Source organism: Centropristis striata, chromosome 16 (assembly GCF_030273125.1).
Source record: "Centropristis striata isolate RG_2023a ecotype Rhode Island chromosome 16, C.striata_1.0, whole genome shotgun sequence".
Classification (NCBI taxonomy): Eukaryota; Metazoa; Chordata; class Actinopteri; order Perciformes; family Serranidae; genus Centropristis; species Centropristis striata.
This window is the reverse complement of record NC_081532.1, coordinates 6,918,764-6,945,008: the sequence shown is the minus strand read 5'-3', so window position 1 is coordinate 6,945,008 and position 26,245 is coordinate 6,918,764. Positions and strand designations below refer to the sequence as shown.

Here is a 26,245-nt window from a genome sequence, read left to right as displayed (position 1 = left end):
TTCCTCTGGGGAAATTCTGAAAGGGCCACGGGGGCTACTGCTGGTGTGTGTACACTATGATGAGATTCTTCAGAGATTTCAAATAATTAATACTAGTAATGTTATAATACTATATTTTATACAAGGAGCACACCTACAACAAGCATTCCTTTTCAAGTATTTATTTATACAGCAACCTATGCCCTTTAACCTCAAAATGTGTGTGTGAAACATGTGTATCTGGAGTGTGAAAAAAAATGTTACTGATTCTGATTTTATGTTTCGGTGGTCACAATCTAAAAAAATTTGGCAAGACTAGTGATAATGAATTGAATGAGGATATATTTCACCTCTCAATTTTCAAACATAGCCCATAATGGCAGAAGATGTGCAGTTGGAAAAGAGACTACTAGCAATTCCACAAACTGCAGCACTAATCTGAATTAACTACCAGTAAATCCGTTTAATATCTGTGAAACAGAAAACAACTTTACGAAACCTTCACTGAGGTAATCTACAGTATCTTTCATGCCAGCAGGGGGCAACAACCCTCAACAAATGAAATGAGCATATCACCCTGCACTTTCATTGACTACAAAATACAAGGTTCATACACTTTTTGAGTGGTCAAATTCAAGCACTTTTCAAAGACTTTCAAGGTCCAATTTCAAGCTTTTCCAGTACCTGTAACGGCTGTAAGTTGCATGTTTTAGATGAGTACTTACATGCTAAAAGAGGTAATTTCACTCAACCATACCAACAGCGATGGTTTTACACTTTTAACAACCAAAAGTACAGTTTGCTAATCTCAATATTCAATTAATTATTTTTTTCATTGAACATGTGATTATCTATAGTCCGATTGCAAGAGAAATACTAAGAATTTCAAGCATTTTCAAGCACTTTATCCAAAATCCGAGCACTTTTGAAACCTTGAAAATACAACATTAAAATTAAAGCATTTTCAAGGATTTCAAGCACCCGTACGAACCCTTAAAATAAGGTTACTCCTTCCTTCCTGATGAAGCCAAAGCTGTGATGTAGACCCGTCTCTGACACCTCCCCTGTTCATTCAACTGTAATGTCTTGTAGTCAACAGGTGCTGAGCTAACAGGACTGGACAGGAAAGCTGACACTCGAATCTAAACTTGCTTAACATGATACTTATAATCTTTATATTTAGTTTTCTTCATCTGCCAGGAAATAATGGTGAGGGAGACAATTCTAAAAAAAAAAAAAGAGTAAAGACACTGAAAAAGCTAAACATTTAAACATTTTTAAATCTTGTCTGCTTTTCAAACAGGTGCCTCTCACAGCAACAACAGAGTCCTCCAAACACCTCCTTTCATCATTAAGAACATCGGTGATTCTGTTGCCAGTGAGATCAACTGTTCACACAGCATACCAGATTATGATGTTATTCTGTGGTACAAACAGGATGAACATCAAGCTCTAAAGCTTCTGGGATATCTGAGTCTAATGTTCCCCGACTTAGAGGACGACATCAAAGGAAAAATCGACACTATCGGAGATGGCCGCAGCCATGCAAACCTCACCATATTTGATCTGTCATTAACTGACAGCGGTGTGTATTTCTGTGCTGCCAGTCTACACAGTGCAGGAGAATCCCCTCACGTCAGTACAAAAACTCCCCCTTATCCGTCTGCAGAAGGACAACATGTTCAGGCTCTTGAACACCTGCAGCCAGCCTCCATCTAAACCTTTGAAGATTTTATCAACTGTTTCGAAACAATTCTAACCCCATCCGACACTACACTCTTTATAACAAATGAATAAAGATTGGTTTTGGAAACTTACCAGACTACAATAATAATGAGTGAACTGAAGTGATCCGACTGAATCTGACTGAATTTTCCCTCACGTCTCACAGTAGCAATGGAGTACAGGATGATAGTCCATCTTCTGACTTAAATGTGTGCATCACAAAATAGAAATTATACTTAAATCTGGCTTCCTTGGCTTGTCAGTGTTACTGATCTAAAGTGCAGGTAATCTGAAGGGAAGTGATGTACTGCAGGGGTGCCTTTCAGTAGTTGTAAGGCAATTATCAGGCAGTTAAATGCCATTTTGAGATAATCGCCAAAGTCTACAAAGTTTTGTTCTCTCTCAGACACAATGAGATGAAGCTATCTGCTGATAAATGCTGTTTTTAGGTGTAAAACTCTTTATTGATATGGTTTTTGTTGTTATTATCTGTGGATTTTTATTGAGTTGATACATTTCTGTGCACTACAAAGTGCAGATAAGCAGACAAAGGCAATGCCGACAATAAATGTAATGTAAGTTCAGCAATTTGTCTTATTTGTTATTATTATTATTATTATTTTTATAGAACAACAACAACATCATCATGTCGCAATTTCATATCGGCCATCAGTCACCCCTCTCTCTAAATATCTGCATCAGCAACTAAAAAACCCACAACAGTCGACCACTAACCTCCAGTATTTATACTACACGCTGAATGGCAGTGTGATTTATACAGAGCAGCTCACATGATGACATCACTCAACACACTCCCACCTGAAGCTCCTCGTCTCTCTGCAACTATATCAAGCCGTGGCAGTTGGTATCTAACAGAACATGGATATCATATTTAATAAAAGCGGCTTCCTCAGGTTGTCCATCTTTTCACTGTGGATGACAGGTAAGTTACAATAAAAACAAAAAAGGATTCCTGATTTTTTTTAAAAGAAAAGAAAAAGGTTTATATATCAAGATTGTGCTCTCATTAGAACAGACTCATTTTGGAAGTGATTGTCAGAGAATACCATGTCACACACAGGTCTAATCGATGGAAGTGATGTCAACCAGCCCTCCATACTGTGGAAAGACAAGGGTGAAAATGCAACCATGAAATGCAGCCACACAAAGATTGTTGACTATAACCAGATGTACTGGTACAGACAGCGGCAAGGAGAAACTATGAAACAAATTGTGTTCACAAGAAACGGGATCCCAAATCATGATTTTGGAGATTTCAGCAAAGAGAAATATTCAGCCACCAAGCCTGACGTTGAGACTGGGACATTCACAGTGAAGAATCTGCAGCCAGATGATGAAGGGATGTATTTCTGTGCTGTGAGTCAACACAGTGATACAGACACATGGGAAAGCTGAACAAAAACCCCAGTACACTGTTATCATAACCGTTATGATGCCATGTACTGCAGGGGGACCTCAAGGACCACAAATAGTCCCAGTTATTTTTTGTTTCACCATGTGGGTTTTGATACAGCAGTTATCAGGATCAGAGAACGTCACTCACCGCAGAGACACTCCCACCTGCAACTCTTCATATCTCTGTAACTACACTGACAACCAGATATGAGAGTCTGACTTCCAGAACATGGACATTGTCAAACATAGACTCTTCAGCTTTTTAATATCTCTCTTTTGGATTAAAGGTGAATTCATAGCTTTACAGTGTTTATCCATTCATTTAGAAATGGCAGCTGGTGGTGGCAATGGATTTAAAGTGGTCTGCTTAAAAGTTAAACTATTTCTTTGATTGTTTTACACACAGGTCTTATGGGTGCGAGTGATGTCACCCAGCAGGACATACTTTGGGAAAAACAGGGTGACGATGCCACAATAAGATGCAGTCACACAAAGGGTGGTCAGTACTACCAGATGTACTGGTACAGACAGCGGCCAGGAGAAAATATGAAACAAATAGTGTTTACAACAACAGGAAACACAAATCATGATTTTGGAGATTTCAGCAAAGAGAAGTTTTCAGCCGACAAGCCTAACGCTGAAAGTGGATCATTCACAGTGAAGAATCTGCAGCCAGACGATAAAGGCTTGTATTTCTGTGCTGTGAGTGAACACAGTGATACAGACACATTCAGTAGCTGCACAAAAACCCCAGTACACTGTTGGCACTGTTAGTGAGTCTATTTATCTGCTGTACTGTAGGGGGACCTCAAGTATCATCACTGAACATCACATAACACAGAGACACTCCCAGCTGTTACTCATCATGTCTCTGTTGTCACATCACACAGACTGACAGGGACTCTGGTCTTTATTCATTTTACTCAGAGCACAATAATGATCACAGCTGGTCTGATAAACTCTCTGCTGCTCTGCTCTGGACTGTTGGTACTGCACATTATGAGGCTGATGAACAAGAGGAGAAGCTTTTATTAACACAGCAATCGACTTGAATATTCAGTTGAACTGCAAACCACAGGACCAATAACAATGATGATCTTAAATTTGGCGATTAAACACAACAATATGTTTGTTGACTTCTGCATAGCCCTTAACATCATTCTGGTTTCAGGTAACATGACAAAAAGTTATCTAAAACTCATGTTTTTACTTTTATGAGGACTCACACGCACACTTGTTCTGCATTTTCTACTGCTTATTTTCCACAGGTTCCTCTCCCAGTGACCAAGTATTCCAGACTCCAGCTGATATGTACAACAACAAAGGAGAAACGGTCAAAATCGCCTGTTCACACAGTATCCAGAACTATGATACTATCCTCTGGTACAAACAAATGAAGGACAGACAACTGCAGTTTCTGGGACACCTGTTTAGAACCACTGATGGAAACCCAGAGTCTGGACTGGGTGTGAAGATAGAAGGGAATGCAAACAAAGACCAGAACTGCACATTAATAATTGAAGAACTCAAGTTGAACAGCAGTGCAGTGTACTTCTGTGCTGCTAGTTACACAGTGCTACACATCACTGCTCCTCTGTACAAAAACCTCCTCATCGCCATATCACAGCCTGCAGCCACCTGTGTTCCTTCCTCAGAATATCATTAATCAAATCTTTATACTGAGTCAGTGGTGTTCAAATGTTTGTTAGCACAATGACACCTCCCACCTAGTTAGAGGTTGGGAGGGTTTATTCAAAGAGGGGGTTGGAAATACTCAATAAAACTGTTACATTCACTGCAACAACCAATCGGTTATCTTATTTTGACCTACAACACTGTTGTTTTAGCCAAAAACTTAGGGAACAAAAATGACCATCTTATTGCATTGCATGACTTTAAACTAAATTCGGGTTTCAGTCTTTTTGCTGTGGACGACAGATAAGTTACAATAAAAACAAAACATTACTCCTGATTTTTTTTTAAAGATTTTGCTCTCATTCGATCAGACTGTCATTTTGGGAGTGATTGTCAGAGAATACCATGTCACACACAGGTCTAATCAATGGAAGTGGTGTCAACCAGCCCTCCATTAGACAAGGGTGAAAATGCAACCATGAAATGCAACTACACAAAGAGTGCTGACTATAACCAGATGTACTGGTACAGACAGCTGCCAGGAAAAACTATGAAACAAATTGTGTACACAACAACAACCAATAAAGATCATGATTTTGGAGATTTCCGCAAAGAGAAATATTCAGCCACCAAGCCTGACGTTGAGACTGGGACATTCACAGTGAAGAATCTGCAGCCAGAAGACGAAGGGATGTATTTCTGTGCTGTGAGTCAACACAGTGATACAGACACATGGGAAAGCTGAACAAAAACCCCAGTACACTGTTATCATAACCGTTATGATGCCATATACTGCAGGGGGACCTCAAGGACCACAAATAGTCCCAGTTATTTTTTGTTTCACCATGTGGGTTTTGATACAGCAGTCATCAGGATCAGAGAACGTCACTCACCGCAGAGACACTCCCACCTGCAACTCTTCATATCTCTGTAACTACACTGACAACCATATATGAGAGTCTGACTTCCAGAACATGGACATTGTCAAACATGGACTCGTCAGCTTTTTAATATCTCTCTTCTGGATTAAAGGTGAATTCATAACTTCACAGTGTTTATCTATTCATTTAGGAATGACAGTCAGTGGTGGTAATGGATTTAAAGTGGTCTGCTTAAAATTTTTCATTATTTCTTTGATTGTTTTACACACAGGTCTTATGGGTGCGAGTGATGTCACCCAGGAGGACATACGTTGGGAAAAACAGGGTGACGATGCCACAATAAGATGCAGTCACACAAAGGGTGCTGGCTACTCCCAGATGTACTGGTACAGACAGCGGCCAGGAGAAAATATGAAACAAATAGTGTTTACAACAACAGCAAACACAAATCATGATTTTGGAGATTTCAGCAAAGAGAAGTTTTCAGCCGACAAGCCTAACGCTGAAAGTGGATCATTCACAGTGAAGAATCTGCTGCCAGAAGATAAAGGCTTGTATTTCTGTGCTGTGAGTGAACACAGTGATACAGACACATTCAGTAGCTGCACAAAAACCCCAGTACACTGTTGGCACTGTTAGTGAGTCTATTTATCTGCTGTACTGTAGGGGGACCTCAAGTATCATCACTGAACATCACATAACACAGAGACACTCCCAGCTGTTACTCATCATGTCTCTGTTGTCACATCACACAGACTGACAGGGACTCTGGTCTTTATTCATTTTACTCAGAGCACAATAATGATCACAGCTGGTCTGATAAACTCTCTGCTGCTCTGCTCTGGACTGTTGGTATTGCACATTATGAAGCTGATGAACAAGAGGAAAAGCTTTTATTAACACAGCAATCGACTTGAATATCCAGTTGAACTGCAAACCACAGGACCAATAACGATGATGCTCTTAAATTTGGCGATTAAACTCAAGAATATGTTTGTTGTCTTCTGCATAGCCCTTAACATCATTCTGGTTTCAGGTAACATGACAAAAAGTTATGTAAAACTCCTGTTTTTACTTTTATGAGAATTCACACTAAATGATTGATTTGCATTTTCTACTGCTTATTTTCCACAGGTTCCTCTCCCAGTGACCAAGTATTCCAGACTCCAGCTGATATGTACAACGACCAAGGAGAAACAGCCAAAATCACCTGTTCACACAGTATCCCGAGCTATAATAATATTCTCTGGTACAAACAAATGAAGGACAGAAAAATGCAGTTTCTGGGATACAAGTATGGAACCGCTGATGGAAACCCAGAGTCTGGCCTGGATGTGAAGATAGAAGGGAATCCAAACAAAGACCAGAACTGCACATTAATAATTGAAGGCCTCAGACAGAACAGCAGTGCAGTGTACTTCTGTGCTGCTAGTTTACACAGTGCTACATATCACTGCTCCTCCGTACAAAAACCTCCTCATTGCCATATCACAGCCTGCAGCCACCTGTGTTCCTTCCTCAGAATATCATTACTCAAATCTTTAAACTCTGCCAGTGGTTTGTAAATGTTACTTAGCACAATGACACCACCCAAAGAGCAGGTTGGAAATACTCAATAAAACTGCTTTATTGACTGCAACAACCAATTGGTGATCTAATTTTGACCTGCAGTACTGTTTTTTTTTGCCAAACACAAAATGACCACCTTATTGCTTTGCATTACTTTTAACTATATTCAGGTTTTAGGTAATGTACTCACAATTGTTTGAAGTTATCTTACCAAACTATGTTTGGATTTAGTTGGGTACATCCAGTTTCATATGCTGCTTGTAATTTAGCTGTGTTTTTGCATTATTTTACATTTTAAATTATTCTGTTTTATGTTTTGTTTTTTTGGCCATTCCTCAATGATCGTACTCATGTTGTATTTTGTCTGATGTTTCAACAGGTTCCTCCCGCAGTAACCAAGTCCACCAGACTCCAGGTACTTTAACAACAAACCTGAAGAAACTGCAAAAATCACCTGTTCACACAGTATTCAGAACTATAATCGAGTTCTCGGGTACAAGCAATTAAAGAATAAAAACAGCTATTTTTTCTAGGATACATGAATAAAACCAGTGGAAACCCAGAGCCTGGACTGGCTGTAAAGATGGAAGGAAGTGCAGATAAAGACCAAAACAGCACATTAAGGATTGATGGACTTAGCTTGAATAGCAGTGCAGTGTACAAAAATGTTTGCTTCAAAAAAGTTTTTTATGATTACCTGTGACATTTATTTAGTTGATACATTTTTTTAAAGAAAGTGCACTGCAGACAAAGTGCATATCTACTGACGCAGACAAAGGCAATGCTGAAAATAAATGGTATGCAAGTTCAGCAATTGTGTGACTTATTTGTGATTATTATCAAATTGCTGTATTTACCAGATGTAAAAAACAGAACATCATCATCATATTGGCATCATATATCAGCCATCAGTCACCCCTCTCTCTAAATATCTGCATCAGCAACTAAAAAACCCACAACAGTCGACCACTAACCTCCAGTATTTATACTACACGTTGAATGGCAGTGTGATTTATACAGAGCAGCTCACATGATGACATCACTGAACACACTCCCACCTGAAACTCCTCATCTCTCTGTAACTAAATGAGGCCATGGCAGTTGGTGTCCAGCAGAACATGGATGTCATATTTAATAAAAGAGGTTTCTTCAGGTTGTCCATCTTTTTGCTGTGGACGACAGGTAAGTTAAAATAAAAACAAAATAGGATTCCTGATTTTAGTTAAGTGGAAAAGGTATATATATCAAGATTGTGCTCTCATTCGAACAGACTCATACTGGAAGTGATTGTCAGATAATACCATGTCACACACAGGTCTAATCGATGGAAGTGATGTCAACCAGCCCTCCATACTGTGGAAAGACAAAGGTGAAAATGCAACCATGAAATGCAGCCACACAAAAGATGCTAACTACCTCCAGATGTACTGGTACAGACAGCGGCCAGGAAAAACTATGAAACAAGTTGTGTACACAACAACAACCAACAAAGATCATGATTTTGGAGATTTCAGCAAAGAGAAATATTCAGCCACCAAGCCTGACGTTGAGACTGGGACATTCACAGTGAAGAATCTGCAGCCAGAAGATGAAGGGATGTATTTCTGTGCTGTGAGTAAACACAGTGATACAGACACATGGGAAAGCTGAACAAAAACCCCAGTACACTGTTATCATAACCGTTATGATGCCATGTACTGCAGGGGGGCCTCAAGGACCACAAATAGTCCAAGTTATGTTTTGTTTCACCATGTGGGTTTTGATACAGCAGTTATCAGGATCAGAGAACGTCACTCACCGCAGAGACACTCCCACCTGCAACTCTTCATATCTCTGTAACTACACTGACAACCATATATGAGAGTCTGACTTCCAGAACATGGACATTGTCAAACATGGACTCGTCAGCTTTTTAATATTTCTCTTCTGGATTAAAGGTGAATTCATAGCTTAACACTGTTTATCCATTCATTTAGAAATGGCAGCTGGTGGTGGCAATGGTTTTGAAGTGGTCTGCTTAAAAGTTAAACTATTTCTTTGATTGTTTTACACACAGGTCTTATGGGTGCGAGTGATGTCACCCAGCAGGACATACTTTGGGAAAAACAGGGTGACGATGCCACAATAAGATGCAGTCACACAAAGGGTGGTCAGTACTACCAGATGTACTGGTACAGACAGCGGCCAGGAGAAAATATGAAACAAATAGTGTTTACAACAACAGCAAACACAAATCATGATTTTGGAGATTTCAGCAAAGAGAAGTTTTCAGCCGACAAGCCTAACGCTGAAAGTGGATCATTCACAGTGAAGAATCTGCAGCCAGACGATAAAGGCTTGTATTTCTGTGCTGTGAGTGAACACAGTGATACAGACACATTCAGTAGCTGCACAAAAACCCCAGTACACTGTTGGCACTGTTAGTGAGTCTAGTTATCTGCTGTACTGTAGGGGGACCTCAAGTATCATCACTGAACATCACATAACACAGAGACACTCCCAGCTGTTACTCATCATGTCTCTGTTGTCACATCACACAGACTGACAGGGACTCTGGTCTTTATTCATTTTACTCAGAGCACAATAATGATCACAGCTGGTCTGATAAACTCTCTGCTGCTCTGCTCTGGACTGTTGGTACTGCACATTATGAGGCTGATGAACAAGAGGAGAAGCTTTTATTAACACAGCAATCGACTTGAATATTCAGTTGAACTGCAAACCACAGGACCAATAACAATGATGATCTTAAATTTGGCGATTAAACTCAAGAATATGTTTGTTGTCTTCTGCATAGCCCTTAACATCATTCTGGTTTCAGGTAACATGACAAAAAGTTATCTAAAACTCATGTTTTTACTTTTATGAGGACTCACACGCACACTTGTTCTGCATTTTCTACTGCTTATTTTCCACAGGTTCCTCTCCCAGTGACCAAGTATTCCAGACTCCAGCTGATATGTACAACAACCAAGGAGAAACGGTCAAAATCGCCTGTTCACACAGTATCCAGAACTATGATACTATCCTCTGGTACAAACAAATGAAGGACAGACAACTGCAGTTTCTGGGACACCTGTTTAGAACCACTGATGGAAACCCAGAGTCTGGACTGGGTGTGAAGATAGAAGGGAATGCAAACAAAGACCAGAACTGCACATTAATAATTGAAGGACTCAAGTTGAACAGCAGTGCAGTGTACTTCTGTGCTGCTAGTTACACAGTGCTACATATCACTGCTCCTCCGTACAAAAACCTCCTCATCGCCATATCACAGCCTGCAGCCACCTGTGTTCCTTCCTCAGAATATCATTAATCAAATCTTTATACTGAGTCAGTGGTGTTCAAATGTTTGTTAGCACAATGACACCTCCCACCTAGTTAGAGGTTGGGAGGGTTTATTCAAAGAGGGGGTTGGAAATACTAAATAAAACTGTTACATTCACTGCAACAACCAATCGGTTATCTTATTTTGACCTACAGTACTGCTGTTTTAGCTAAAAATTTAGAGAACACAAAATGACCATCTTACTGCATTGCCTGACTTTTAACTATATTCGTGTTTCAGTCGTTTTGCTGTGGACAGGTAAGTTACAATAAAAACAAAATATTACTCTTGATTTTTTTTTAAGATTTTGCTCTCATTCCATCAGACTGTCATTTTGGGAGTGATTGTCAGAGTATACCATATCACACAGGTCGAATCGATGGAAGTGGTGTCAACCAACCCTCCATACTGTGGAAAGACAAGGGTGAAAATGCAACCACACAAAGGGTGCTGACTACTTCCAGATGTACTGGTACAGACAGCGGCCAGGAGAAACTATGAAACAAATTGTGTACACAACAACAACCAACAACAAACATGATTTTGGAGATTTTGGCCAAGACAGATATTCAGCCACCAAGCCTGACGTTGAGACTGGGACATTCACAGTGAAGAATCTGCAGCCAGAAGATGAAGGGATGTATTTCTGTGCTGTGAGTCAACACAGTGATACAGACACATGGGAAAGCTGAACAAAAACCCCAGTACACTGTTATCATAACCGTTATGATGCCATGTACTGCAGGGGGACCTCAAGGACCACAAATAGTCCCAGTTATTTTTTGTTTCACCATGTGGGTTTTGATACAGCAGTTATCAGGATCAGAGAACGTCACTCACCGCAGAGACACTCCCACCTGTAACTCTTCATATCTCTGTAACTACACTGACAACTAGATATGAGAGTCTGACTTCCAGAACATGGACATTGTCAAACATGGACTCGTCAGCTTTTTAATATCTCTCTTTTGGATTAAAGGTGAATTCATAGCTTTACAGTGTTTATCCATTCATTTAGAAATGGCAGCTGGTGGTGGCAATGGTTTCAAAGTGGTCTGCTTAAAAGTTTAACTATTCCTTGATTGTTTTGCACACAGGTCTTATGGGTGCGAGTGATGTCACCCAGACGGACATACTTTGGGAAAAGCATGGTGACGATGCCACAATGCGCTGCAACCACACAAAGGGTGTCACCTACTACCAGATGTACTGGTACAGACAGCGGCCAGGAGAAAATATGAAAAGGATAGTGCTTACAACAACCACCATCAAAGATTTTGGAGATTTCAGCGAAGAGAAGTTTTCAGCTGACAAGCCTAACGCTTACAGTGGATCATTCACAGTGAAGAATCTGCTGCCAGAAGATAAAGGCTTGTATTTCTGTGCTGTGAGTGAACACAGTGATACAGACACATTCAGTAGCTGCACAAAAACCACAATGCACTGTTGGTACATCTGTTAGTGAGTCTATTTATCTGCTGTACTGTAGGGGGACCTCAAGTATCATCACTGAACATCACATAACACAGAGACACTCCCAGCTGTTACTCATCATGTCTCTGTTGTCACATCACACAGACTGACAGGGACTCTGGTCTTTATTCATTTTATTCAGAGCACAATAATGATCACAACTGGTCTGATAAACTCTCTGCTGCTCTGCTCTGGACTGTTGGTACCACACATTATGAGGCTGATGAACAAGGGGAGAAGCTTTTATTAACACAGCAATCGACTTGAATATCCAGTTGAACTGCAAACCACAGGACCAATAACGATGATGCTCTTAAATTTGGCGATTAAACACAACAATATGTTTGTATTCTTCTGCATAGCCCTTAACATTATTCTGGTATCAGGTAATATGACAAAAAGTTATCTAAAACTCCTGTTTTTACTTTTATGAGGACTCACACTAAATGACTGTTCTGCATTTTCTACTGCTTATTTCCCACAGGTTCTTCTCCCAGTGACCAAGTCTTCCAGACTCCAGCTGACATTTACAACATACCAGGAGAAACAGCTAAAATCACCTGTTCACACAGTATTGACACCTACAACCAAATATTATGGTACAAAGAGTCGAACAGACAACTGCAGGTCCTAGGATTCATGCTAGCAACCCTTGGGGACCCAGTGAATGGAGTGGACGTGAAGATAGAAGGACGTGCAAATAAGGGCCAAAATTGCACATTAATAATTGAAGGGCTTAGCCTGAACAGCAGTGCAGTGTACTTCTGTGCTGCTAGTTTACACAGTGCTACATAGCACTGCTCCTCTGTACAAAAACCTCCTCCTCACACACTCTCTTATCTCTGTAGAACAGCTCCTACCACCTGCCTTACTTCCTCTCATTAAGTGGCAGTGTATCTGGGTGTAGAGGTAGTCAACATGATGATTATGTTAAGAGGAGGAGGGTGACCTATGACACCACCCATCTAATCATGACTTCATGTTGATCTGCTGGTCTGAGGGTGAACACAAAAAGGAGGTTGGCAACAAGACTACGATCTTCTAACCATACACTCAGAAAACAAGATGATCATCTTAATCCTAAGCATTACTTTTAAAACAATTCTGGTTTCAGGTAATGCCATTAAATATCATTTCAAATTTTAACTTTTCTTTGTGTTTATAGATTTTCTTTTTTACAGCCACTGCTGATATTTCAGCTGAGTTGGTGGATTTTTTATTAACATCTTTTGTTATTCAGTTCATTTAATACATCCGTGTTTATGCTCATGTTGTATTTTGTCTCATTTTTTCAACAGGTTCCTCTCTCAGTGACCAAGTCCATCAGACTCCAGCTGACATTTACAACAAACCTGAAGAAACAGCCGAAATCACATGTTCACATAGTATTGAGGGCTACAACCGAATCCTTTGGTACAAGCAACTAAAGAATAAAGAACTGCAGTTCCTTGGATACATGATGTCAACCTTTGATAATCCAGAGCCTGAACTGGGTGTAAAGATAACAGGGAATGCAGATCAAGGCAAAAACAGCACATTAATAATTGAAGGGCTCAGCCTGAACAGCAGTGCAGTGTACTTCTGTGCTGCTAGTTTACACAGTGCTACATATCACTGCTCCTCTGTACAAAAACCTCCTCCTCACACACTCTCTTATCTCTGTACAAGAGCTCCTACCACCTGTCTTACTTCCTCTCATTAAGTGGCAGTGTAACTGGGTGTAGGGGTAGTCAACATGATGATTATGTTAAGAGGAGGAGGGTGACCTATGACACCACCCACCTAATGACTTTATGTTGATTTGCTAATAGGAGGGTGAACACAAAAAGGAGGTTGGCAACATGATCTTCTAACCATACACTCAGAGAAAACAAGATGATCATCTTAATCCTAAGCATTACTTTGAAAACAATTCTGGTTTCAGGTAATGTCATTAATATTTCAAAGTTTGACTTTTCTTTTATGTTTATAGATTTTCTTGTTTGCAGCCACTGCTGATATATCAGCTGAGTTGTTGGATTTTTTATTTATTAACATCTTTTGTTATTCAGTTCATTTAATTAATCAGTGTTTATGCTCATGTTGTATTTTGTTAAATGTATTCAACAGGTTCCTCTCTCAGTGACCAAGTCCATCAGACTCCAGCTGACATTTACAAAAAACCTGAAGAAACAGCCGAAATCACATGTTCACACAGTATTGAGAACAACGAACGAATCATTTGGTACAAGCAACTAAAGAATAAAGAACTGCAGTACCTGGGACGCATGTATATAGCCTTTGGAAGCCCAGAGCCTAAACTGGGTGTTAAGATAAAAGGGAATGCAGGTAAAGGCAACAACTGCACATTAGTGATTCAAGGACTCAGCCTGAACAGCAGTGCAGTGTACTTCTGTTCTACTTCTACTTCTACTGGTTACACAGTGCTACATAGCACTGCTCCTCTTTACCAAAAACTCCTGCTCACTTACTCTCTTATCTCTGTACAGCAGCTCCTCCCACCTGTCTTACTTCCTCTCATTAAGTGGCAGTGTATCTGGGTGTAGGGGTAGTCAACATGATGATTATGTTAAGAGGAGGAGGGTGACCTATGATACCACCCACTTAATAATGGCTTAATGTTGATCTGCTGATAGAAGGATGAACACAAAGAGGAGGTTGGCAACAAGAATATGATATTCTAGACATACACTGAGAGAAAGCAAGATGATCATTATAATCCTAAGCTTCACTTTTAACACAATCCTGGTTTTAGGTAATGTCATTAAATATTATTTCAAATTTTGACTTTTCCTTTCTTTTTATAGATGTTCTGATATTTCAGCTAAGTTGGTGGATATTGTATTAACATGTTTTGTTATTCAGTTCATTTAATTCATCAGTGTTTATGCTCATGTTGTATTTTGTTACATGTATTCTACAGGTTCCTCTCTCAGTGACCAAGTCCATCAGACTCCAGCTGACATTTACAACAAACCTGAAGAAACAGCCGAAATCACATGTTCACACAGTATTGAGAGCTACGACCAAATCCTTTGGTACAAGCAACTAAAGAATAAAGAACTGCAGTTCCTTGGATACATGAGGTCAACCTTTGATAATCCAGAGCCTGAACTGGGTGTAAAGATAACAGGGAATGCAGATAAAGGCAAAAACAGCACACTAATAATTGAAGGACTCAAGCTGAACAGCAGTGCAGTGTACTTCTGTGCTGCTAGTTTACACAGTGCTACATAGCACTGCTCCTCTGTACAAAAACCTCCTACTCACACACTCTCTTATCTCTGTACAGCAGCTCCTCCCACCTGTCTTACTTCCTCTCATTAAGTGGCAGTGTATCTGGGTGTAGGGGTAGTCAACATGATGATTATGTTAAGAGGAGGAGGGTGACTTATGACACCACCCACTTAATAATGACTTAATGTTGATCTGCTGATAGAAGGATGAACACAAAGAGGAGGTTGGCAACATGACTATGATATTCTAAGCATACACTCAGAGAAAGCAAGATGATCATTATAATCCTAAGCTTCACTTTTAACACAATTCTGGTTTTAGGTAATGTCATTAAAAATTATTTCAAATTTTGACTTTTCCTTTCTTTTTATAGATTTTCTAATATTTCAGCTAAGTTGGTGGATTTTTTTATTAACATTTTTTTGTTATTCAGTTCATTTAATTCATCAGCATTTATGCTCATGTTGTATTTTGTTACATGTATTCTACAGGTTCCTCTCTCAGTGACCAAGTCCATCAGACTCCAGCTGACATTTACAACAAACCTGAAGAAACAGCCGAAATCACATGTTCACACAGTATTGAGAGCTACGACCGAATCCTTTGGTACAAGCAACTAAAGAATAAAGAACTGCAGTTCCTTGGATACATGGTACTAGCCAGTGGAAGCCCAGAGCCTGGAATGGGTGTTAAGATGAAAGGGAATGCTAATAAAGGCAAAAACTGCACATTAATAATTGAAGGACTCAAGCTGAACAGCAGTGCAGTGTACTTCTGTGCTGCTTGGTACACAGTGCTACATATCACTGCTCCTCTGTACAAAAACCTCCTCATCACACTCAAATGTTGTCAATGTATTACAGTTCACAGCCCCTTACACCTGCAGTAAGCCATTAACCGTGTTGGGTTTTTTTCTGATTAGGATCAGAGATTAGGCTATAATGGGAGGTCCTTTCTGTGTCACAATGTCTTTAACCTCCCACCTCACATTATAAAAAGCCTCAGACACTCATGTCTGCTGTGGCTGCATCTCATGTTAACAGGATCACTATGATGACTCAAGTTCTCATCACATTTGTAGTCTTTTCTCTCTGGCTTCAAGGTACAGGGATAAGTGTTAGTTTTATCCTATACAGTCCATGTTTTTTTTCCGTTATCTTGTGTATTTACTAACATGGAAACAAGCTGATGGAGACCCACACATGCAGCCAAAAATTCTTATTACAGGGCTGACAAGCTTTCAGTAACAGTGGATTTAAAATATTTGAACTTTTTCAATGTGTCAATCTGTGTAGTATGATGCTATTTTTTTATCTTTTATTTCATTTTTCATTTTAAAAAGAAAATCTATAGCATGAAAATGTCGACTAAATAGTTATAATATTACAACTTTACACCCTGTTAATTAAAAAAAATAGTATTTTTTTTTTTAATTTTGTATTTTCTCCACACAGGTCACTGCCAGGATGTGACCCAATACCCTGAAATCAGTTGGCAATATGCATCAAAATCTGCAGAGATGAACTGCAGCCACAACAAAGATGCTGGTCATAGCCAGATGTACTGGTTCAGACAGCGTCCAGGGGAGGCCATGACCCTCGTGGTCTACACAGTGTTCCGTGGACAGCCAGACTATGGGGGGTTCAATCAAACCAAATATCCAACCATCAAAGAAAATGTAGAGAGCGGGGCTCTTACTGTGAAAGACTTGCAGCTTGAAGACAGCGCTGTTTATTATTGTGCCGTCAGCAAACACAGTGATGTGAAAGGTATGAGCAGCTGAACAAAAACTGTTTGCCAATACATTTGGGGAGTATTAAATCAAATGTTGGCTTTTATATCTTTCCAGAAGGTGGAGCTGGAGCTCCAGAAATACTCTTTAGTTCATCACATTCATCAGTATGACATTTAAAGCAGCTGGTTTAAGGAGGAGGGCATTAATAAAAGAGTGTATAGTGAACTACTGTTTAGTCAAGTTTCTCGAGCCAGTCAGTGTTCTGTGTTCATTCAGACAAGAGGTCAACATGACAACATTATTCTTTTTATCTTGGATCATCGGTAATCACTTATCGTTAAGCAAAAATAGTATTAATTGCTTTATCAATAGTTTGTGCACAGTTCATTAATTTTCTCTCTTTCTAGGTGTTTGTCTGGGTGTTAAAATCAACCAAAGTCCTTCAGAACTTCTCGGAAGACCTGGAGACAAAGTCCAGCTGGTCTGCAGCCATGAAAAGACTGACTACACACTCATGTACTGGTACCAAAAATCCCCTGGAGACCGAGCGCTGAAGCGCATTGGACATGTGTATTACAACAGCATAGAACGAGAGGGCTCTTACGAAGAACATTTTACTATCATTGGAGACATGAGTGGAGACAAAGCAAAGAACGGCTCTCTGTTTATAGATAAACTGAAGGCACCTGAGCACAGTGGAGTGTACTACTGTGCAGCCAGCTATGCACATTGACAGCAATTCTCCTCTCCGTTATACAAAAACTCTGAACCAACTTTTATCAGAATCTATGGTTTTGAATGAGAGCCTGAACAACAGACCCCTCCCTACCAGCTGTTCTTGATTTCAATATGTCAGTCAGTGTACAGTGATGCTGTTTCATCATCACTTCCCTTTTATGACTTCAGTAGAGACACCCTATCAGTTGAACCTGCATCTCTCACAGTGACAGTCAGGTTGATCTGAGAGTCAAAATGATACATTTTCTCTTTTTCTTTTGTCTGTCAGGTAATAACTTCAAATACAGATAGCTCCTATGGATGTGAAAACGTCTTCATTTTAAATGTATTATCTATCACAATGTACATATGGTCTTTATTTTATTTTTTTGTCTAGGTGTTTGTCTTGGTCTTGATGTCCGTCAGTCTCCCTCTGATGTCATCACAAAACCTGGAGACAAAGTGGAGATCTCCTGCAGCCATGATAAAACTGACTACAGAATGATGCTCTGGTACCAGCGGTCACCTGGAGACACAGCTATGAAACTCATTGGATATTTGAACTACAAGGATGCCACAAAGGAAAAGCCATATGAAGACCACTTCAATATGACTGGAGATTTGAGTGTAAATACAGTGAAAAACGCCTCTCTAATCATCCAAGTTGTTGGATTTAAGCAGGGCGCAGTTTATTTCTGTGCAGCTAGCAAAGCACATTGAGAAAAATCCCCTCTGAACTATACAAAAACTCCCAACTCTAACTTTATCATCGGTGGTTTTGAATAAGACAAGCTGCCAAGCACCTGCTTTTGTGGTTGTATTTTGCTTTTGATGCAATCACATCAAAAAAAAGTTATATGACTCTGCTTCTACCTCAGTCTAATTTAATTGGACAATTTATTTACGCAGAATTTATACAACCACGAAAATAAACATATAATTAGATCGACTAACTGAGAAAGCACTCACAGCAGAAACTATTTCTGCCACCAGGAGTCGCAGAGATGCATATTCATCACTATTTTATCTAAATACAGCATGGCAGCTGTGGGCGGTATCAATGCTTGTGAAATACTATACTTAATTTATCCTATAGGGCAGCGACAGTCATCTTGCGGGTGATTCTCATGAACATGGTGCAGCTCATAGCAATAATCCAAGAGCATTGAATACATATTTTCTTTGACCCTTTATAACCTATACAATCTAAAGTCACTGTTTAATATGAATTTATAATCTTTTTAAAGAATTTTAAGGTATTTTCTGACATTTTTAGAGACACTGTGAGGTAAATTCATTACCGTAACATTCTTAAATAAATAAAAAAACAAGCACTTGGCAAGCGCTTTAATGTGCTCAAGGGTAGCTGGTATCACCAAAATGTATTTTTTTAAAATATACACATTTTTAATGCGAACAATTCTACCATTACTGTAACATATAACCATTTTTTCTCATCAATTTTCATTCAAATTTTGTTCTTTATACATTGTCAAAAAACATTGTTTGATTATATTCTGTTAAATTATACATTTCAAACAAATGTATATTTATTTTTATAAAGCTTATTAAATATATATATTGTATATAAGTGTGAGAAAACCATGACATTTTTATCTGGACGCATTACAGTAATGAAATTGTGAATCACAAATGTGTTTAAAAATATAGAAAATATTATTTTAACACAAACAATGAATTGTACCTCATTTTGGTTATATTGTTCATTCATATAAAAGTGAAATATATTTAGTTTAATAAAGTATGTCCTTATAATCTCCACAGACACAGCTTAGACTGGCTTCATGAGAATCACTGGGTGGCACATTAACCATTTTTTAATGATCAATGAAAGCAAATTGATACACAAAGGGAATTTTGAGCGTTACATGTAAATAAGTCGCTAGTACATTTAAAAAATTATCAAAATAGAGCTTGTTTAGCCTGTCACTTTGCATCCCTGCTGTCTAAGTATTAACTACAATCTGTTAAACACATAGGTGCAAATAACATCCCTCATTTGTAGTTGTTTATCAAACCTATTTTACCTTGCGATGTGTAGATAAGAATACAGTTAATGGAGAATCAAAAGTCACAGAAATATTAAAGATGATTCTTTACTCAATGGGAGAAACTCCTCCCAGTGAGGTGCCTTTACTTTGATGTCCTCTTTTAACCTCAGTCATCTCAGTTGAGCCAGTATTTCATTCTCATCGCACAAAGTGACAGTTCTTGTGATCAGAAATTGACATCCATAAAACTGTCACACAAATCTTTATCTATAGACTAATAAATACATATGTTGACAAAATGATCAGCCTTCTAGCTTTCTGCTGCCTGTCAGGTAATAACTTTGATAGTCAATTTTTTTATTTATTTGATTTACTATCATTTAAAATGTAAATCTCTCTTTTCTCTGCCTAGGTGTTTGTCTGGGTCTCGATGTCCGCCAGTCTCACTCTGATGTCATCACAAATCCTGGAGACAAAGTGCAGATTTTCTGCAGCCATGATAAAACGGACTACAGGTTAATGCTCTGGTACCAGCAGTCATCTGGAGACACAGCTATGAAACTCATTGGATATTTATATTATAAAGATGTCAAAATGGAAGACAAATATAAAGATGATTTTAATATGTCTGGAGATATGGGGGGAGATACAGCAAAGAATGGTTCTCTTATACTCGCAAAATCTGGATTCAAGCACAGTGCAGTTTACTACTGTGCAGCCAGCTTAGCACAGTGACTGTTGTTTCTTTCTACTTCATACAAAAACTACTCTAACCTTTATCAATGTTTAAGGCCTTGAATTAGAACTTGAACAGGCCCCTCCCGGCCACCTGTTCTTGATTTGATGCCATCGTGTTTGCCAGCCAGTATCAAGGAAGAGTGCTATTTAAACACCTTCCTTTTGTAGCCACAGTCATGGGAGCTACTGTTATCTTATGCCAAAATCAACAACTTAAATCCCTAAAACTGACAACAGATTGGCAGGACAGACTTTTGAGTAACACCTTTATACAGAGGAAGTAAAAATGATCTTATTTCTATTTTTCTGTTGCCTAGCAGGTTTGGTAACTCGTATACAGTATACTTGTAGACAATACAGTAAGCTTTTGTGATTGTTGGAATGGTTTCATTTTAAATTAATCTGCTTTCTTCCAGATGTATGTCTGGGTCTTGATGTCTGTCAATCTCCCCCTGATCTCATCACAAAAGCTGGAGGCGGAGTGCAGATTTCCTGCAGCCATGATAAACTGACTACAGGTTGATGCTCTGGTATCAGCGGTCACTTTGAGACACAGCTTCAAAATTCATTGGATATTAGCACTACAAAGAGGTCATAATGGAAGAGCCATGGGGCTTTGGGGCTATCAGTCTCCCTCAGCTGACATCAGAAAGGCTGATGCTGTTGTGCAGTTTGTTTGTATACACATAACTGACTACAGAGTGATACTGTGGTACCAGTAGTCACAGCTCTATAACATGTTGCATATGGATATCTACACTTCAAAAACAACAGTGTTGAAGAGCCGTTTAGAAAACATTTCAAATTAACTGAGAATTTGGGAGAGACAAACCAAAACATGGTTCACTTTAAATAGTTAATGTAAAAACACTTTGAACACACAGCAACATATTTCTGTGTTGCTAGTAAACCACAGGAAATCAAACACTCAACTGCTCTAGACAAAAAACTCTTTTTCCTCTCCTAACTGAAACTGGGTCAAAAAGTAAATTTACTCCAATGTGCAATTTTTAAATGTCTGGGAACTTGAGGGGAAATACATTCGACAATATCTCTCTTATTAGTGGGGCGGATTAGCTGAACAATCGTTCACTTTGTGATAAAAGCATGAAATTTGGTAGATGTGTTGGTGAATATGTTTCAAACAAATCTGGATATTGGGCCACCTCAAAAGCGCCCCCTAGCGGCCGTGGCAGGCAATTGTTATACAAATAAATCAATGATGAATAAAAACTGCCCTTTTAATAATACCAACTGGTGATGAATTGTATATTGTTGGAAAGCCTGATTAGTCACCTTTATAACGAGGTACAGCTTGTAAGGATCGTGCATTCATGGAATGAGCAACGGGGCTAAACGTGTGGGTAGCACCCCCCAAAAATGTGTATCCCCTGTGGGGCGGATTAGCTCAATAAATCACAAGAATTGTTTATTTTGTGATAGAAGCACACAATTTGGTGGATGTGTTGGTGGATATGTTTCAAACAAATCTGTATATTAGGCCATCGCAAATTCGCCCCCTAGTGGCCATAGCAGTCATTTTCTTCATTAAAATTACAAAAAATATTTAAATTATTTCTTAACATATTTAAAAAATTTAAACTAAATATACAAACGTAAATTAAAAAATGTAAATACACATATTAAATTAACAAAAATCCAGTTAGACACTCTTTCAGTTATTTTTCCTGCCTCACCACAATCGGGCTAGCCATCGAGCTAGCTAGCAAATGAGCTAGCTAGCATTTGCTTCCTGGGACAAGCAGTGCAGTGGACTGTCCATCAAGGTATGTCTAAATATTTTATTTCACCTGTTATAATTATGAATAAAATATGCTATGAACATCATAAAGGCTAAAGAGAAAAACAATCATCATGGGCCTTGGCGGAAAAGTAAATTAGCAAGATAGCAAGGTACTTAAGCTAGCTAGTTAGCTTGGAACATGTATCAGTGGCTGTTGGGTGTGAAAGCTTAATAAGACACTGTTAAATTATGTCCTGTGGAATGTGGACATCCCTCTCTGCACACACACACACACACACACACACACACACACACTATATGTAATGTCTCCTAAAGCTATTGAGAATATCACTGGATGACTCACTGTAAATAATTTCTTGATCAAGATCTGACATGAGATGAAAGCGTACCCTTGATTTTTTTGAGCAGTGTACATGGCAGCTAATCCACACTCTCCCGTGAACATTGATTCCAAACAGTTTCAACTCAGGATTCCCTGCTGCAGCACTTGAAGCGAGTTGCCCAGTCTGAGTGAAAATGAACATATCTATTTGATCAAATAATCATCTAGTGATATTCTCAATAGCTTTAAATGATTCCTGGACCCAGAAAATGTATATTTTGACACTTAGACTGACCTTCTAAGTGGCTTGGAAGATATAGCATTTCTCATAGACTTTATATGGCTGCCATCACCGCAATCTTGATGAAGTGGCTCCTACTAAAAATTGAAACCTATAATGATAGAGAGTATGTGGAAAAAATGTGGTGCTCTTGTCCGGCGTGTCCCCTTTATTTGGCTAAGCCGCCTGACTAAGTCACACACCTCAGTACAAGGATTTTGCCAGAAACCTGCTACAAGTAACCCTAGTAGAATTTTTAAAATGTATGATTTTTTTCTCTGTCTAAATGTGTTTTGTTTTTATTGTTGCAGTTCATACAATATTGAAAATTATTTTTTCTTTTTAAGGAGCAACAGAAGAATACAAGCCAAAGAGGAGGCCGTAGCCTGTGAATGGGAATATCAAGACCTAATAAAATGTTATACAAAGTTAATGTTCTTTTCTATTAGACTGTAATAAAGTTTTTGTCACTTTAACATGTCTCTAAATTATATTTGTGGTGCTGAAAACATGAAACAGCAGCTGTAGGGTAGGCAAAGCATTCCTCGCCAGTAACCACCGGCGGCCATTTTTAAAAATGGGCGCTTTTAAATGGCCATTTTTAAAAATGACCGCCACAGCCATCAGAATTTTTTTTGCGATGGCCCAATATCCAGATTCATTAAACATGTATTCAGCAATGAGTGTACCAAATTTGATGCTTTTATCACAAAATGAACGATTGTTCAGCTAATCGACCCCACTACACAGGGGATGCACATTTTTGGGGGGTGCTACCCACACGTTTAGCCCCGTTGCTCATTCCATGAATGCACGATCCTTACAAGCTGTACCTCGTTGTAAAGGTGACTAATCAGGCTTTCCAACAATATACAATTCATCACCAGTTGGTATTATTAAAAGGGCAGTTTTTATTCATCATTGATTTATTTGTATAACAAATGCCTGCCATCGCCACTAGGGGGCGCTTTTGAGGTGGCCCAATATCCAGATTTGTTTGAAACATATTCACCAACACATCTACCAAATTTCATGCTTTTATCACAAAGTGAACGATTGTTGTAAAATATTGAGCTAATCCGCCCCACTATATAGACAAATTTGTAGGACAAAAGTACCATGCAGACACTGTGCAGCTAAAAACTCTAAGAATGAAAGAGAAATGCCACTCGTCATATTTTGAGCTTAAAGTCAACAGGCAGCATTTCTGTGCAGAGAAAATTTCCCTTACACCCCCCCCAAAAAAAAAAAAAAACCTGTTCAAATATTTTTTTTTTTCAATTTAACAAGTTTTATTGCTACAAACAGACTTCTCTACATCACTTCCTGTCCCTCCTTCTGATGCACAAACCTTTGCTGAGAACCCAGTTGGTTTTTTACATTCAACAAGATGCCATCTCATCTGATCATTTCCATCATCTCTATTTTCTGGATTAAAGGTATTGCACATTCAGGAAGTTCTTTAAAATAAACTCTCAACAGGTTTGTCGAGGTCAAGGAGGAATCGAGGTGAAACATCTTAATGGTCACAAATACTTTAATGTTGTTTCTAATAAATGTAACTGTGTAATCAACTCCACCTGCAGAATGACTTATTGGCATCTTGATCTCTCTCTTACAGGAGTTTTCCTCAGTAAAGAAAAACAAGTAGTTCAGACTCCCACTGAACTGTTCTGGAAACCAAATGGTGAAGTCAAACTGAGCCTCACACATCAAATCCCAAGCTATGACACCATCCTCTGGTATCAGCGCTCAGCAGGAGACACTTCCCTAAAGCTGATTGCCTACATGTATTATAAAACTCGTAACGTTGAGCCATTGTTTGTAAGCCGCTTTAACGTGAGTGGAGATGGGGAGAAAACAGCTTATCTTCACATCCTGAACCTGAAGCACCCTGAAGACAGCGGAGAATATTTTGGTGCAGCAAGTATACACAGTAATAAAGACACTGACGCTCTCATACAAAAACCTCCATAATGATCCAGCAGACAACAGGAAACAACTGAAACCACGTGACACATTATCAAAACTGCCTTCATTATAACTGCTACATGAAAATAATAGCTTTTGTTCCTTTTACTGTGAATATTTAGAAGTTAATGATAATAAAAATAAAGAAAGTTAAAAAGTGATACACAATACTACAAATTAAGGATGCATATTTTGGTCAGTTCTATGCGCTACACACATGTAGATATTGTATACTGAAATATTATTTTGTGTAATCAGCTTGCTGCTGCAGCATTTTTCAGCTGCTTTAGTTTTCTGTGACTGCTCTGACTGGACAAACAAATGTATGAAAAGCAATGTGTGCTGCTATATTACATGAACTCTTTACTTGTGCTCTTTATTGACTTCTAAAACTATTAGTTTTAGTAGCCGCAACCTCCAGTCACGAGTAAACATTACAATTTTATCATTATAATATTATGTATTCATTGAACCTACACTGTTTTAGGTGTTTTAGTGTATTTGATCACTGAATGCACTTGTCCACTGCTGAATCATTTTTGATGTAATTTGCTGTTTGTCTAAGTTATTTGTTTCCTTTATGCAAAATGTTTCATGTTTGTTTAAACTTTTCCCCTGCTGTCTTGGCGAGGATTCCATTTAAAAAAATATTTTTAATCTAAATGCAGTGGTGGAATGTAACTAAGTACATTTACTCAAGTACTGTACTTAAGTACAATTTTGAAGTGCTTGTACTTTACTTGAGTATTTCCATTTTATGTAACTTTATACTTCTACTTCACTACATTTTAAGGTAAATATTGTACATTTTGCTCCACTACTTTCAGCTGACAGCTTTAGTTACTGTTTACATGAAAATCATGGTAAATTTAAAGTGATTAGGTGTTTGTTTTTTATAATTAAGGCTTATAAGTAGTTAAAATGAGCCCTATCATGAAGACATTAAGATGCTGCTTATATAAATGCATCAATACAAATAATTTAATAATATACTTAGAATATATTTAACAATTCTGCGTATAGAGTACTTTTACTTCAGTTGCTTTAAGTACATTTTGATGTTGATACTTTTGAACTTTTACGTCAGTTAATTTTGAATGCAGGACTTTTACTTATAGTGGAGTAATTTTCACAGTGTGGTACTCGTACTGTGACTTAAGTAAGGGATGTGAATACTTCTTCCACCACTGTCTAAATGAGAATATCCTGGTGAAATAAAGGTGTACATTTTGATTAAAGAGTCAAAGAGAAGGTCAACTGGGTGCTTGCATGCATGTCGTTGTGCACATCAAGACTGTGAGAACAAATGCTTGCATGCTAATGAGCCTCATCAACATCCTTCTTTACGTCTTCTCTTTGGTTTATCCCACACTGCATAGTTTCTGATGTCATTTCCTCCACACAGAGCTTAAGTGTTGGCTCATTGTATTTTTGTTCATTTCATTTCCTCTTCCTAAATTAA

General features: G+C 38.6%; 1 long non-coding RNA gene across 1 annotated transcript in view; it reads right to left on the bottom strand.

The window, feature by feature from the left end:
• Positions 1-26,245, bottom strand: part of LOC131988076 (uncharacterized) — a 60,952-nt gene that overhangs the window by 28,245 nt on the left and 6,462 nt on the right. The gene's annotated exons all lie outside the window — the stretch shown is intronic.